The sequence below is a fragment of the Salvelinus fontinalis genome, unplaced genomic scaffold (assembly GCF_029448725.1).
Source record: "Salvelinus fontinalis isolate EN_2023a unplaced genomic scaffold, ASM2944872v1 scaffold_0630, whole genome shotgun sequence".
Lineage (NCBI taxonomy): Eukaryota > Metazoa > Chordata > Actinopteri > Salmoniformes > Salmonidae > Salvelinus > Salvelinus fontinalis.
Window position 1 is genome coordinate 45505 of NW_026600839.1, and position 17260 is coordinate 62764.

Genomic DNA, 17260 nt, shown 5'->3' on the forward strand with positions numbered 1-17260 from the left:
AACAGTAGTCCATGAAGGGTAAAGGACTCTGGTCTACAGTAGTCCACCGTACAGGGTAAAGGACTCTGGTTAACAGTAGACCACCGTACAGGGTAAAGGACTCTGGTCAACAGTAGTCCACCGTACAGGGTAAAGGACTCTGGTCAACAGTAGTCCACCGTACAGGGTAAAGGACTCTGGTCAACAGTAGTCCACCTTGCAGGGTAAAGGACTCTGGTCAACAGTAGTCCACCTTACAGGGTAAAGGACTCTTGTCAACAGTAGTCCACCGTACAGGGTAAAGGACTCTGGTTAACAGTAGTCCACCGTACAGGGAAATGGACTCTGGTCAACAGTAGTCCACCGTACAGGGTAAAGGACTCTGGTCAACAGTAGTCCACCGTACAGGGAACAGGACTCTGCTCAACAGTAGTCCGTACAGGGAAAAGGACTCTGGTCAACAGTAGTCCACCGTACAGGGTAAATTGACTCTGGTCAACAGTAGTCCACCGTACAGGGTAAAGGACTCTGGTCAACAGTAGTCCACCGTACAGGGTAAAGGACTCTGGTCAACAGTAGTCCACCGTACAGGGAACAGGACTCTCCTCAACAGTAGTCCGTACAGGGAAAAGGACTCTGGTCAACAGTAGTCCACCGTACAGGGTAAATTGACTCTGGTCAACAGTAGTCCACCGTACAGGGTAAAGGACTCTGGTCAACAGTAGTCCACCGTACAGTGTAAAGGACTCTGGGTAACAGTAGTCCACCATACAGGGAAAAGGACTCTGGTCTACAGTAGTCCACCGTAAAGGGAAAAGGACTCTGGTCTACAGTAGTCCACCGTAAAGGGAAAAGGACTCTGGTCTACAGTAGTCCACCGTAAAGGGAAAAGGACTCTGGTCAACAGTAGTCCATGAAGGGTAAAGGACTCTGGTCTACAGTAGTCCACCGTACAGGGTAAAGGACTCTGGTTAACAGTAGACCACCGTACAGGGTAAAGGACTCTGGTCAACAGTAGTCCACCGTACAGGGTAAAGGACTCTGGTCAACAGTAGTCCACCGTACAGGGTAAAGGACTCTGGTCAACAGTAGTCCACCTTGCAGGGTAAAGGACTCTGGTCAACAGTAGTCCACCTTACAGGGTAAAGGACTCTTGTCAACAGTAGTCCACCGTACAGGGTAAAGGACTCTGGTTAACAGTAGTCCACCGTACAGGGAAATGGACTCTGGTCAACAGTAGTCCACCGTACAGGGTAAAGGACTCTGGTCAACAGTAGTCCACCGTACAGGGAACAGGACTCTGCTCAACAGTAGTCCGTACAGGGAAAAGGACTCTGGTCAACAGTAGTCCACCGTACAGGGTAAATTGACTCTGGTCAACAGTAGTCCACCGTACAGGGTAAAGGACTCTGGTCAACAGTAGTCCACCGTACAGGGTAAAGGACTCTGGTCAACAGTAGTCCACCGTACAGGGAACAGGACTCTCCTCAACAGTAGTCCGTACAGGGAAAAGGACTCTGGTCAACAGTAGTCCACCGTACAGGGTAAATTGACTCTGGTCAACAGTAGTCCACCGTACAGGGTAAAGGACTCTGGTCAACAGTAGTCCACCGTACAGTGTAAAGGACTCTGGGTAACAGTAGTCCACCATACAGGGAAAAGGACTCTGGTCTACAGTAGTCCACCGTAAAGGGAAAAGGACTCTGGTCTACAGTAGTCCACCGTAAAGGGAAAAGGACTCTGGTCTACAGTAGTCCACCGTAAAGGGAAAAGGACTCTGGTCAACAGTAGTCCATGAAGGGTAAAGGACTCTGGTCTACAGTAGTCCACCGTACAGGGTAAAGGACTCTGGTTAACAGTAGACCACCGTACAGGGTAAAGGACTCTGGTCAACAGTAGTCCACCGTACAGGGTAAAGGACTCTGGTCAACAGTAGTCCACCGTACAGGGTAAAGGACTCTGGTCAACAGTAGTCCACCTTACAGGGTAAAGGACTCTGGTCAACAGTAGTCCACCTTACAGGGTAAAGGACTCTTGTCAACAGTAGTCCACCGTACAGGGTAAAGGACTCTGGTTAACAGTAGTCCACCGTACAGGGAAATGGACTCTGGTCAACAGTAGTCCACCGTACAGGGTAAAGGACTCTGGTCAACAGTAGTCCACCGTACAGGGAACAGGACTCTGCTCAACAGTAGTCCGTACAGGGAAAAGGACTCTGGTCAACAGTAGTCCACCGTACAGGGTAAATTGACTCTGGTCAACAGTAGTCCACCGTACAGGGTAAAGGACTCTGGTCAACAGTAGTCCACCGTACAGTGTAAAGGACTCTGGGTAACAGTAGTCCACCATACAGGGAAAAGGACTCTGGTCAACAGTTGTCCACCGTACAGGGTAAAGGACTCTGGTCAACAGTAGTCCACCGTACAGGGAAAAGGACTCTGGTCAACAGTTGTCCACCTTACAGGGAAAAGGACTCTGGGTAACAGTAGTCCACCGTACAGGGTAAAGGACTCTGGGTAACAGTAGTCCACCATACAGGGAAAAGGACTCTGGTCAACAGTAGTCCACCGTACAGGGTAAAGGACTCTGGTCAACAGTTGTCCACCTTACAGGGAAAAGGACTCTGGTCAACAGTAGTCCACCGTACAGGGAAAAGGACTCTGGTCAACAGTAGTCGTCCATTCAGGGTAAAGGACTCTGGTCAACAGTAGTCCACCGTACAGGGTAAAGGACTCTGGTCTCCAGTAGTTCACCGTACAGGGTAAAGGACTCTTGTAAACAGTAGTCCACAGTACAGAGTAAGGACTCTGGTCAACAGTAGTCCACCGTACAGGGTAAAGGACTCTGGTCAACAGTAGGCCACCGTACAGATTAAAGGACTCTGGGTAACAGTAGTCCACCATACAGGGAAAAGGACTCTGGTCAACAGTAGTCCACCGTACAGGGTAAATTGACTCTGGTCAACAGTAGTCCACCGTACAGGGTAAAGGACTCTGGTCAACAGTAGTCCACCGTACAGTGTAAAGGACTCTGGGTAACAGTAGTCCACCATACAGGGAAAAGGACTCTGGTCAACAGTTGTCCACCTTACAGGGAAAAGGACTCTGGGTAACAGTAGTCCACCGTACAGGGTAAAGGACTCTGGGTAACAGTAGTCCACCATACAGGGAAAAGGACTCTGGTCAACAGTAGTCCACCGTACAGGGTAAAGGACTCTGGTCAACAGTAGTCCACCGTACAGGGAAAAGGACTCTGGTCAACAGTAGTCCACCGTACAGGGTAAAGGACTCTGGTCAACAGTAGTCCACCGTACAGGGTAAAGGACTCTGGTCAACAGTAGTCCACCGTACAGGGTAAAGGACTCTGGTCAACAGTAGTCCGTACAGGGTAAAGGACTCTGGTCAACAGTAGTCCACCGTACAGGGTAAAGGACTCTGGTCAACAGTAGTCCACCGTACAGGGTAAAGGACTCTGGTCAACAGTAGTCCACCGTACAGGGTAAAGGACCTCTGGTCAACAGTAGTCCACCGTACAGGGTAAAGGACTCTGGTCAACAGTAGTCCACCGTACAGGGTAAAGGGTGTCATTTGGTAAGCAACCATTTTGTATTTCCAGAGGGTCAACATTACGACAGACATCTACCAGACCTCCTGATAGAAACACCAGGCGTATCTGTTCTATATACAATATTTCTACGTTAAACATTCCACAACATTGTGGTCTAAGAAATATGGATCCCGCTCACAGCCCAGACCTAATCCAATCAGCACACTGTGTTTATGTCAGGAGGTTTTCTGAGATTCACATTTGACCTTTACATCTCCTCATAGGAGGATGTTATTGCGAGTGACATTTCTTCACACACACAAACACACCACATACACACACACACACACACACACACACATACATCACACACACACACCACATAGACACACACACACCACACACACACACACACACACACACACACACACACACACACACACACACACACACACACACACACACACACACACACACACAGACACACACACACCACACACACACACACACACCACACACACACACACACACACACACACACAGACACACACAGACACACCACACACACACCACACACACAGACACACACACACACACACAGACACACACACACACACCACACACACACAGACAGACACACACACACCACACACACACACACACACACACACACACACACACACACACACACACACACACACACACACCACACACACAGACACACACACACCACACACACACACACACCACACACACACACACACACACAGACACACACAGACACACACAGACACACCACACACACACCACACACACAGACACACACACACACACAGACACACACACACACCACACACACAGACACACACACACCACACACACAGACACACACACACACACACACACACACACACACACACACACACACACACACACACACACACACACACACACACAGACACACACACACCACACACACACACCACACACACAGACACACACACCACACACAGCCAGGTGACCTGCTGTACCATACATTCAGTGCTCCCTGACATCTCTATTCCATGTCCAGTCTGAATACATAGAACACTGTGTATAGCTTCCTCCCTCCCTCTCTCCCTCTCTCTCTCCCTCCTTCACCCTCTTCCTCCTCCCTCCCTCCCTCTTCTCCCTCTCTCCCTCCCTCACCTTCTTCCCCACTTTCTCCATCCTTCCCCACTCTCTCTACCCTCATCCCTTTGCCTCCCTCAGTACCCCCCCATCCCACCCCATCTCTCTCTACCCTCATCCATTTCCCTCCCTCGGTATCCCCCCATCTCACCCCATCTCTCTCTACCCCCATCCCTCCCCCCTCTTTCTACCACCCCCCCCCCCCCCCTCTCTCTCTCTCTCTCTCTTTCTCTCTCTCTCTCCACCTCCTGTTACAGTGACAGGTAATAAACGGAGAAACAGCCATTCCAGTCAGGCAATCATCGGGTCAGCTCTAAACAGTGTTGGGTGATACCCTCAAGGGGTCCTTCCTGCCTGGCTCCCTGGCGCTGTGATGATCCCCATTATACGGAGGGTGGACTGTCACCACCCACACGATACCAAGCTCCTGTGTGTGTGTGTGTGTGTGTGTGTGTGTGTGTGTGTGTGTGTGTGTGTGTGTGTGTGTGTGTGTGTGTGTGTGTGTGTGTGTGTGTGTGTGTGTGTGTGTGTGTGTGTGTGTGTGTGTGTGTGTGTGTGTGTGTGTGTGTGTGTGTGTGTGGGGAGGACATGTCACTCTATTGTCTTCATCAGTCATCTGTCTGTCTGGTAACAGCATGATAAACCTCGGAGAAGCTTGAATTGTTTTACCACTACTTTTTTAATTATTATTTTTATTTATTTTGGTCTGCAGTCGGTTGCTCCAGCCTTACCCCCTCTAACGACCCCCTTTGGTCTGCAGTCGGTTGCTCCAGCCTTACCCCCTCTAACGACCCCTTTCGTGTTACTGTCGTAAAAATATATACATGTTTTGATTTTTACAAACAAATACCAACAAACAAAAGAGGCAAACAAGCATATATACAAACGTTTTGCTTGTCATTTTATTTAAAAGTAGTTACATATTGTTTAAATTAATTTATAAAGTGAAAAAACGTTTTTAAATTAGACCATATGGCATTTGTGGATGTGAAATGTCCCCTAGTATTATTAGCAGTTGAATTAAATATACAACACTTTTCTCAATGTCAAAATTTCTGAAATAAATCATTATATCAAAAACCATTAAAATTGTACAACCGGTCCTGTTTTCTTTGTAACAAAGTTCTGTACGTCAATCCCAAAAATTATAATATAAATACAGGTAAAAAAAACAAATGAAAAATGGTTTCGATAACCATATCCATTCCACAGAAATCACAATTATATAAAATTATCACACTTATATTCAGCTTGAATCTTTCCAAAACATGTTTTACAGGACAAATTCCGTGTAACATTTTAAATTAAACTTCCTATACCTTGTTATAGATACAATATATGTTAGACATTTCCCATTCTTTCCCCCATTGTTTATCCCCATAGATATTCGACCAAAACATTTTTGCTGAGGGAAATGTAGCTAGTATCACAAACAATATTCCTAATCCGTTTATTACTACGTGTATCGTTGAGGATGTTAATATATTGCCAATGAATACATTTTGTAATGTAAATCTATGTGACTTCACATCAAGCACAGAGAAATGAATGGTCTCGAACCCCACCAAGTCACGCCAGATGTTTGAAAAGTTCCCGCGATATTCTTCGAGATTTACTGATGGGTTAGTTTCCGGTAGCCCCGTCTCGGTGCGCTCTGTTTTCCTCCGTTTCGGTAGCTGCTAACGGAGCTAGTTTACTTGACAATAAACCCCTGCAGAGAAAAAACATTGAAAACCTTAAAAGCTTCTGCTTTATTTTAAAAGATCGAGACAGGTTTGTGTCACGTTTTCTAATCTGGAATTATTTTTATTAATTCATTGGAAATGTTGGAGCGATTGTGAGATGCTAGTGCCGTAGCTAGTTAACGCTAGACATGTAACGTTATCTAGCTAAAGTTAGTTTTTCCTGCATCCCGATTGCAAGGCTATGTTAGTGAGCTAGACCGAGGGAGGATTTTTGTGCACATGTCCATATTTTTGTATCTTAAACCAGAATTGTGTTGGTGTAACCGGTGTGAAATGTATCTGAGATCTTAAAATAGTTGTTTCCCATGTACGGTAAAGGCCACGGTATTTGTGGAGCGATGGGTAACGGTACTTCGAGTGTGACTGGTTCCAGTCCAATTTGGGGCGCATATGGAAAGTAGCAGCTACCTAACTTGCAAATGTTGTTAGCCTGCCAGCTAGGTAACAAACTTGATATTTATTAGTCCACAGCCCATTCATCAAAAAAAAATGTGTTCCGTGACCATAGAAACGAAACTGCAAAATGTCAACAACATTGTGTAGATCATGTTTATGAACATCAACACTTTCAAAACGTGTAAAGGTTTCGGTTCCTTACATTTCTGCCTTGCCAGAGTTGCCTTATTACTCGCCGCCATTGGACTCTGGAGCATTGGAAACACGTCCTCTGGAGAAATACATCACGCTTCTCCATCTGGCAGTCTGACAGACAAATCTGGGTTTTGGAGGATGCCAGGAGAACCGCTACCTGTCCCAATGCAAACTGTAAAGTTTGGTGGAGGAGGAATAATGGTCTGGGGCTGTTTTTCATGGTTCCCTTAGTTCCAGTGAAGAGATTTCCTAATACTACAACATACGATGACATTCTAGACGATTCTGTCCTTCCAATTTTGTGGCAACAGTTTGGGGAAGGTCCTTTCCTGTTTTAGCATGACACTCAATCCGATGTATTTATAAAGCCCCTTTTTACATCAGCAGATGTCACAAAGTGTTATACAGATATGTTTTCAGTAAGGAGATACGAGTTCCAATCCTACCATGAGACAGCCATGTTTTCATTCAGGAGATATGGGTTCCCATGAGACAGCCATGTTTTCATTCAGGAGATATGGGTTCCCATCCCCCATCCTACCATGAGACAGCCATGTTTTCATTCAGGAGATACGGGTTCCCATCCTACCATGAGACAGCCATGTTTTTATTCAGGAGATATGGGTTCCCATCCTACCATGAGACAGCCATGTTTTCATTCAGGAGAAATGGGTTCCCATCCTACCATGAGACAGCCATGTTTTCATTCAGGAGATATGGGTTCCCATCCTACCATGAGACAGCCATGTTTTCATTCAGGAGAAATGGGTTCCCATCCTACCATGAGACAGCCATGTTTTCATTCAGGAGATATGGGATCCCATCCTACCATGAGACAGACATGTTTTCATTCAGGAGAAATGGGTTCCCATCCCCCCATCCTACCATGAGACAGCCATGTTTTCATTCAGGAGATATGGGTTCCCATCCCCCATCCTACCATGAGACAGCCATGTTTTCATTCAGGAGATATGGGTTCCCATCCCCCATCCTACCATGAGACAGCCATGTTTTCAGTTAGCATATATGGGTTCCCATCCTACCATGAGACAGCCATGTTTTCAGTTAGCATATATGGGTTCCCATCCTACCATGAGACAGACATGTTTTCATTCAGGAGAAATGGGTTCCCATCCCCCATCCTACCATGAGACAGCCATGTTTTCATTCAGGAGATATGGGTTCCCATCCCCCACCCTACCATGAGACAGCCATGTTTTCATTCAGGAGATATGGGTTCCCATCCTACCATGAGACAGTCATGTTTTCATTCAGGAGAAATGGGTTACCATCCTACCATGAGACAGCCATGCTTTCATTCAGGAGATATGGGTTCCCATCCTACCATGAGACAGCCATGTTTTCATTCAGGAGATATGGGTTCCCATCCTACCATGTGACAGCCATGTTTTCATTCAGGAGATATGGGTTCCCATCCTACCATCCTACCATGAGACAGACATGTTTTCATTCAGGAGATATGGGTTCCCATCCCCCATCCTACCATGAGACAGCCATGTTTTCATTCAGGAGATATGGGTTCCCATCCCCCATCCTACCATGAGACAGCCAGGTTTTCATTCAGGAGATATGGGTTCTATACACATGACAATATCTTGAATTAAATCATTTAAAAACCTTTATTAATGCTTTCGCAGACAGAAGTTGACAAACAGGAACATAGCACGCATGTTTCCCAGTAAGTTCTGCAACAAAAAAAAAGTCTCCAGTTGTTTTATTAAACCCAAAGTCGCGCCATGATGATGTCACTGCCTACGTCAACATCCTCTACTCCTGGGACCAGAACCAGCCTACAACGCTGTAGAAACAGGGCCTTTATTAGCTAAACACTTAGCAGTAAATGTCCCCCTGGGACCAGAACCAGCCTACAAGGCTGTAGAGACAAGGCCTTTATTAGCTAAACACTTAGCAGTAAATGTTCTCCTGGGACCAGAACCAGCCTACAACGCTGTATAAACAAGGCCTTTATTAGCTAAACACTTAGGCAGTAAATGTCCCCCTGGGACCAGAACCAGCCTACAACGCTGTATAAACAGGGCCTTTATTAGCTAAACACTTAGGCAGTAAATGTCCCTCTGGGACCAGAACCAGCCTACAACGCTGTATAAACAGGGCCTTTTATTAGCTAAACACTTAGGCAGTAAATGTCCCTCTGGGACCAGAACCAGCCTACAAGGCTGTATAAACAGGGCCTTTTATTAGCTAAACACTTAGGCAGTAAATGTCCCTCTGGGACCAGAACCAGCCTACAACGCTGTAGAAACAGGGCCTTTATTAGCTAAACACTTAGCAGTAAATGTCCCTCTGGGACCAGAACCAGCCTACAAGGCTGTAGAGACAAGGCCTTTATTAGCTAAACACTTAGCAGTAAATGTCCCCCTGGGACCAGAACCAGCCTACAACGCTGTAGAAACAGGGCCTTTATTAGCTAAACACTTAAGCAGTAAATGTCCTCCTGGGACCAGAACCAGCCTACAAGGCTGTAGAAACAGGGCCTTTATTAGCTAAACACTTAGCAGTAAATGTCCTCCTGGGACCAGAACCAGCCTACAACGCTGTATAAACAGGGCCTTTTATTAGCTAAACACTTAGCAGTAAATGTCCCCCTGGGACCAGAACCAGCCTACAACGCTGTATAAGCAGGGCCTTTATTAGCTAAACACTAAGCAGTAAATGTCCTCCTGGGACCAGAACCAGCCTACAACGCTGTATAAGCAGGGCCTTTATTAGCTAAACACTTAGCAGTAAATGTCCTCCTGGGACCAGAACCAGCCTACAACGCTGTATAAACAGGGCCTTTTATTAGCTAAACACTTAGCAGGAAATGTCCCCCTGGGACCAGAACCAGCCTACAACGCTGTATAAACAGGGCATTTTATTAGCTAAACACTTAAGCAGTAAATGTCCTCCTGGGACCGGAACCAGCCTACAACGCTGTATAAACAGGGCCTTTATTAGCTAAACACTTAGCAGTAAATGTCCCCCTGGGACCAGAACCAGCCTACAACGCTGTATAAACAGGGCCTTTATTAGCTAAACACTTAGGCAGTAAATGTCCTCCTGGGACCAGAACCAGCCTACAACGCTGTATAAACAGGGCCTTTATTAGCTAAACACTTAGCAGGAAATGTTCTCCTGGGACCAGAACCAGCCTACAACGCTGTAGAAACAGGGCCTTTATTAGCTAAACACTTAGGCAGTAAATGTCCTCCTTGGACCAGAACCAGCCTACAACGCTGTAGAAACAGGGCCTTTATTAGCTAAACACTTAGGCAGTAAATGTCCTCCTGGGACCAGAACCAGCCTACAACGCTGTATAAACAGGGCCTTTTATTAGCTAAACACTTAGCAGTAAATGTCCTCCTGGGACCAGAACCAGCCTACAACGCTGTATAAACAGGGCCTTTTATTAGCTAAACACTTAGCAGTAAATGTCCTCCTTGGACCAGAACCAGCCTACAACGCTGTATAAACAGGGCCTTTATTAGCTAAACACTTAGCAGTAAATGTCCTCCTGGGACCAGAACCAGCCTACAAGGCTGTAGAAACAGGCCCTTTTATTAGCTAAACACTTAGCAGTAAATGTCCCCCTGGGACCAGAACCAGCCTACAAGGCTGTAGAGACAAGGCCTTTATTAGCTAAACACTTAGCAGTAAATGTCCTCCTGGGACCAGAACCAGCCTACAACGCTGTAGAGACAGGGCCTTTATTAGCTAAACACTTAGCAGTAAATGTCCTCCTGGGACCAGAACCAGCCTACAACGCTGTATAAACAGGGCCTTTTATTAGCTAAACACTTAGCAGTAAATGTCCTCCTGGGACCAGAACCAGCCTACAACGCTGTATTAACAGGGCCTTTTATTAGCTAAACACTTAGCAGGAAATGTCCTCCTGGGACCAGAACCAGCCTACAACGCTGTATAAACAGGGCCTTTATTAGCTAAACACTTAAGCAGTAAATGTCCCCCTGGGACCAGAACCAGCCTACAACGCTGTATAAACAGGGCCTTTATTAGCTAAACACTTAGCAGTAAATGTCCTCCTGGGACCAGAACCAGCCTACAACGCTGTATAAATAGGGCCTTTATTAGCTAAACACTTAAGCAGTAAATGTCCCCCTGGGACCAGAACCAGCCTACAACGCTGTATAAACAGGGCCTTTATTAGCTAAACACTTAAGCAGTAAATGTCCCCCTGGGACCAGAACCAGCCTACAACGGGGCCTTTTATTAGCTAAACACTTAGCAGGAAATGTCCCCCTGGGACCAGAACCAGCCTACAACAGGGCCTTTATTAGCTAAACACTTAGCAGTAAATGTACCCCTGGGACCAGAACCAGCCTACAACGCTGTAGAAACAGGGCCTTTATTAGCTAAACACTTAAGCAGTAAATGTCCCCCTGGGACCAGAACCAGCCTACAACGGGGCCTTTTATTAGCTAAACACTTAGCAGGAAATGTCCCTCTGGGACCAGAACCAGCCTACAACAGGGCCTTTATTAGCTAAACACTTAGCAGTAAATGTACCCCTGGGACCAGAACCAGCCTACAACGCTGTATAAACAGGGCCTTTTATTAGCTAAACACTTAGCAGTAAATGTCCTCCTGGGACCAGAACCAGCCTACAACGCTGTATAAACAGGGCCTTTTATTAGCTAAACACTTAGCAGTAAATGTCCTCCTTGGACCAGAACCAGCCTACAACGCTGTATAAACAGGGCCTTTATTAGCTAAACACTTAGCAGTAAATGTCCTCCTGGGACCAGAACCAGCCTACAAGGCTGTAGAAACAGGCCCTTTATTAGCTAAACACTTAGCAGTAAATGTCCCCCTGGGACCAGAACCAGCCTACAACGGGGCCTTTTATTAGCTAAACACTTAGCAGGAAATGTCCCCCTGGGACCAGAACCAGCCTACAACAGGGCCTTTATTAGCTAAACACTTAGCAGTAAATGTACCCCTGGGACCAGAACCAGCCTACAACGCTGTAGAAACAGGGCCTTTATTAGCTAAACACTTAAGCAGTAAATGTCCCCCTGGGACCAGAACCAGCCTACAACGGGGCCTTTTATTAGCTAAACACTTAGCAGGAAATGTCCCTCTGGGACCAGAACCAGCCTACAACAGGGCCTTTATTAGCTAAACACTTAGCAGTAAATGTACCCCTGGGACCAGAACCAGCCTACAACGCTGTAGAAACAGGGCCTTTATTAGCTAAACACTTAGCAGTAAATGTCCTCCTGGGACCAGAACCAGCCTACACCGCTGTAGAAACAGGGCCTTTATTAGCTAAACACTTAGCAGGAAATGTTCTCCTGGGACCAGAACCAGCCTACAACGCTGTAGAAACAGGGCCTTTATTAGCTAAACACTTAGCAGTAAATGTCCCCCTGGGACCAGAACCAGCCTACAACGCTGTATAAACAGGGCCTTTTATTAGCTAAACACTTAGGCAGTAAATGTCCCTCCTGGGACCAGAACCAGCCTACAACGCTGTATAAACAGGGCCTTTATTAGCTAAACACTTAGCAGTAAATGTCCCCCTGGGACCAGAACCAGCCTACAACGCTGTATAAACAGGGCCTTTTATTAGCTAAACACTTAGCAGAAAATGTCCCCCTGGGACCAGAACCAGCCTACAACGCTGTATAAACAGGGCCTTTATTAGCTAAACACTTAGCAGTAAATGTCCTCCTGGGACCAGAACCAGCCTACAACGCTGTAGAGACAGGGCCTTTATTAGCTAAACACTTAGCTGTAAATGTCCTCCTGGGACCAGAACCAGCCTACAACGCTGTATAAACAGGGCCTTTTATTAGCTAAACACTTAAGCAGTAAATGTCCTCCTGGGACCAGAACCAGTCTACAACGCTGTATAAACAGGGCCTTTTATTAGCTAGACACTTAGCAGTAAATGTCCTCCTGGGACCAGAACCAGCCTACAACGCTGTATAAACAGGGCCTTTATTAGCTAAACACTTAGCAGGAAATGTCCCCCTGGGACCAGAACCAGCCTACAAGGCTGTAGAAACAGGGCCTTTATTAGCTAAACACTTAGCAGTAAATGTCCCCCTGGGACCAGAACCAGCCGACAACGCTGTATAAACAGGGCCTTTATTAGCTAAACACTTAGGCAGTAAATGTCCTCCTTGGACCAGAACCAGCCTACAACGCTGTATAAACAGGGCCTTTATTAGCTAAACACTTAGCAGTAAATGTCCCCCTGGGACCAGAACCAGCCTACAACGCTGTATAAACAGGGCCTTTTATTAGCTAAACACTTAGCAGTAAATGTCCTCCTGGGACCAGAACCAGCCTACAACGCTGTATAAACAGGGCCTTTATTAGCTAAACACTTAGGCAGTAAATGTCCTCCTGGGACCAGAACCAGCCTACAACGCTGTATAAACAGGGCCTTTTATTAGCTAAACACTTAGCAGTAAATGTCCCCCTGGGACCAGAACCAGCCTACAACGCTGTAGAAACAGGGCCTTTATTAGCTAAACACTTAAGCAGTAAATGTCCTCCTGGGACCAGAACCAGCCTACAACAGGGCCTTTATTAGCTAAACACTTAGCAGTAAATGTCCCCCTGGGACCAGAACCAGCCTACAACGCTGTTTAAACAGGGCCTTTATTAGCTAAACACTTAGCAGTAAATGTCCTCCTTGGACCAGAACCAGCCTACAACGCTGTAGAAACAGGGCCTTTATTAGCTAAACACTTAGCAGTAAATGTCCTCCTGGGACCAGAACCAGCCTACAACGCTGTAGAAACAGGGCCTTTATTAGCTAAACACTTAGCAGTAAATGTCCCCCTGGGACCAGAACCAGCCTACAACGCTGTAGAAACAGGGCCTTTATTAGCTAAACACTTAGCAGTAAATGTCCCTCTGGGACCAGAACCAGCCTACAACGCTGTATAAACAGGGCCTTTTATTAGCTAAACACTTAGCAGTAAATGTCCCCCTGGGACCAGAACCAGCCTACAACGCTGTATAAGCAGGGCCTTTATTAGCTAAACACTAAGCAGTAAATGTCCTCCTGGGACCAGAACCAGCCTACAACGCTGTATAAGCAGGGCCTTTATTAGCTAAACACTTAGCAGTAAATGTCCTCCTGGGACCAGAACCAGCCTACAACGCTGTATAAACAGGGCCTTTTATTAGCTAAACACTTAGCAGGAAATGTCCTCCTGGGACCAGAACCAGCCTACAACGCTGTATAAACAGGGCCTTTTATTAGCTAAACACTTAGCAGGAAATGTCCCCCTGGGACCAGAACCAGCCTACAACGCTGTATAAACAGGGCATTTTATTAGCTAAACACTTAAGCAGTAAATGTCCTCCTGGGACCGGAACCAGCCTACAACGCTGTATAAACAGGGCCTTTATTAGCTAAACACTTAGCAGTAAATGTCCCCCTGGGACCAGAACCAGCCTACAACGCTGTATAAACAGGGCCTTTATTAGCTAAACACTTAGGCAGTAAATGTCCTCCTGGGACCAGAACCAGCCTACAACGCTGTATAAACAGGGCCTTTATTAGCTAAACACTTAGGCAGTAAATGTCCTCCTGGGACCAGAACCAGCCTACAACGCTGTATAAACAGGGCCTTTATTAGCTAAACACTTAGCAGGAAATGTTCTCCTGGGACCAGAACCAGCCTACAACGCTGTAGAAACAGGGCCTTTATTAGCTAAACACTTAGGCAGTAAATGTCCTCCTTGGACCAGAACCAGCCTACAACGCTGTAGAAACAGGGCCTTTATTAGCTAAACACTTAGGCAGTAAATGTCCTCCTGGGACCAGAACCAGCCTACAACGCTGTATAAACAGGGCCTTTTATTAGCTAAACACTTAGCAGTAAATGTCCTCCTGGGACCAGAACCAGCCTACAACGCTGTATAAACAGGGCCTTTTATTAGCTAAACACTTAGCAGTAAATGTCCTCCTTGGACCAGAACCAGCCTACAACGCTGTATAAACAGGGCCTTTATTAGCTAAACACTTAGCAGTAAATGTCCTCCTGGGACCAGAACCAGCCTACAAGGCTGTAGAAACAGGCCCTTTTATTAGCTAAACACTTAGCAGTAAATGTCCCCCTGGGACCAGAACCAGCCTACAAGGCTGTAGAGACAAGGCCTTTATTAGCTAAACACTTAGCAGTAAATGTCCTCCTGGGACCAGAACCAGCCTACAACGCTGTAGAGACAGGGCCTTTATTAGCTAAACACTTAGCAGTAAATGTCCTCCTGGGACCAGAACCAGCCTACAACGCTGTATAAACAGGGCCTTTTATTAGCTAAACACTTAGCAGTAAATGTCCTCCTGGGACCAGAACCAGCCTACAACGCTGTATTAACAGGGCCTTTTATTAGCTAAACACTTAGCAGGAAATGTCCTCCTGGGACCAGAACCAGCCTACAACGCTGTATAAACAGGGCCTTTATTAGCTAAACACTTAAGCAGTAAATGTCCCCCTGGGACCAGAACCAGCCTACAACGCTGTATAAACAGGGCCTTTATTAGCTAAACACTTAGCAGTAAATGTCCTCCTGGGACCAGAACCAGCCTACAACGCTGTATAAATAGGGCCTTTATTAGCTAAACACTTAAGCAGTAAATGTCCCCCTGGGACCAGAACCAGCCTACAACGCTGTATAAACAGGGCCTTTATTAGCTAAACACTTAAGCAGTAAATGTCCCCCTGGGACCAGAACCAGCCTACAACGGGGCCTTTTATTAGCTAAACACTTAGCAGGAAATGTCCCCCTGGGACCAGAACCAGCCTACAACAGGGCCTTTATTAGCTAAACACTTAGCAGTAAATGTACCCCTGGGACCAGAACCAGCCTACAACGCTGTAGAAACAGGGCCTTTATTAGCTAAACACTTAAGCAGTAAATGTCCCCCTGGGACCAGAACCAGCCTACAACGGGGCCTTTTATTAGCTAAACACTTAGCAGGAAATGTCCCTCTGGGACCAGAACCAGCCTACAACAGGGCCTTTATTAGCTAAACACTTAGCAGTAAATGTACCCCTGGGACCAGAACCAGCCTACAACGCTGTATAAACAGGGCCTTTTATTAGCTAAACACTTAGCAGTAAATGTCCTCCTGGGACCAGAACCAGCCTACAACGCTGTATAAACAGGGCCTTTTATTAGCTAAACACTTAGCAGTAAATGTCCTCCTTGGACCAGAACCAGCCTACAACGCTGTATAAACAGGGCCTTTATTAGCTAAACACTTAGCAGTAAATGTCCTCCTGGGACCAGAACCAGCCTACAAGGCTGTAGAAACAGGCCCTTTTATTAGCTAAACACTTAGCAGTAAATGTCCCCCTGGGACCAGAACCAGCCTACAAGGCTGTAGAGACAAGGCCTTTATTAGCTAAACACTTAGCAGTAAATGTCCTCCTGGGACCAGAACCAGCCTACAAGGCTGTAGAAACAGGCCCTTTTATTAGCTAAACACTTAGCAGGAAATGTCCCTCTGGGACCAGAACCAGCCTACAACAGGGCCTTTATTAGCTAAACACTTAGCAGTAAATGTACCCCTGGGACCAGAACCAGCCTACAACGCTGTAGAAACAGGGCCTTTATTAGCTAAACACTTAGCAGTAAATGTCCTCCTGGGACCAGAACCAGCCTACACCGCTGTAGAAACAGGGCCTTTATTAGCTAAACACTTAGCAGGAAATGTTCTCCTGGGACCAGAACCAGCCTACAACGCTGTAGAAACAGGGCCTTTATTAGCTAAACACTTAGCAGTAAATGTCCCCCTGGGACCAGAACCAGCCTACAACGCTGTATAAACAGGGCCTTTTATTAGCTAAACACTTAGGCAGTAAATGTCCCTCTGGGACCAGAACCAGCCTACAACGCTGTATAAACAGGGCCTTTATTAGCTAAACACTTAGCAGTAAATGTCCCCCTGGGACCAGAACCAGCCTACAACGCTGTATAAACAGGGCCTTTTATTAGCTAAACACTTAGCAGAAAATGTCCCCCTGGGACCAGAACCAGCCTACAACGCTGTATAAACAGGGCCTTTATTAGCTAAACACTTAGCAGTAAATGTCCTCCTGGGACCAGAACCAGCCTACAACGCTGTAGAGACAGGGCCTTTATTAGCTAAACACTTAGCTGTAAATGTCCTCCTGGGACCAGAACCAGCCTACAACGCTGTATAAACAGGGCCTTTT

General features: G+C 46.4%; 1 protein-coding gene across 1 annotated transcript in view; it reads left to right on the forward strand.

Moving 5' to 3' along the window:
* The first annotated feature begins 6328 nt into the window (after positions 1 to 6328).
* atf7ip2 (activating transcription factor 7 interacting protein 2) overlaps positions 6329 to 17260 on the forward strand; it is a 35926-nt gene continuing 24994 nt past the window's right edge. The window contains exon 1 of the mRNA XM_055914638.1: positions 6329 to 6468. The gene's annotated coding sequence lies outside the window, so the exon portion shown is untranslated. The remainder of the gene's footprint in view (positions 6469 to 17260) is intronic.